The sequence below is a fragment of the Arachis duranensis genome, chromosome 3 (assembly GCF_000817695.3).
Source record: "Arachis duranensis cultivar V14167 chromosome 3, aradu.V14167.gnm2.J7QH, whole genome shotgun sequence".
Lineage (NCBI taxonomy): Eukaryota > Viridiplantae > Streptophyta > Magnoliopsida > Fabales > Fabaceae > Arachis > Arachis duranensis.
Window position 1 is genome coordinate 119307566 of NC_029774.3, and position 682 is coordinate 119308247.

The window sequence follows — 682 nt, forward strand, 5'->3', positions numbered from 1 at the left end:
AAGCTTTCTGGGGCATGCAGGATTCTACAGAAGGTTTATAAAGGATTTTTCGAAAATTGCAAAGCCTTTGAGCAACCTGCTAGCTGCTGACACACCATTTGTGTTTGATACACAGTGTCTACAGGCATTTGAGACCCTGAAAGCCAAGCTGGTCACAGCACCAGTCATCTCTGCACCAGACTGGACATTGCCATTTGAACTAATGTGTGATGCCAGTGGCCATGCCATTGGTGCAGTGTTGGGACAGAGGCATAACAAGCTTCTGCACGTCATTTATTATGCCAGCCGTGTTCTAAATGATGCACAGAAGAATTACACAACCACAGAAAAATAGTTACTTGCAGTGGTCTATGCCATTGACAAGTTTAGATCCTATCTAGTGGGATCCATAGTGATTGTGTACACTGACCATGCTGCTCTTAAATACTTACTCACAAAGCAGGATTCAACACCCAGGCTTATAAGATGGGTGTTGCTTCTGCAAGAGTTTGATATAGAAATAAGAGACAGAAAAGGGACAGAGAACCAAGTGGCTGATCATCTGTCCCGAATAGAACCAGTAGCTGGGGCGTCCCTCCCTTCTACTGAGATCTCTGAGACCTTCCCAGATGAGAAACTCTTTGCCATTCAGGAAGCTCCATGGTTTGCAGATATTGCAAATTATAAAGCTGTGAGGTTCATA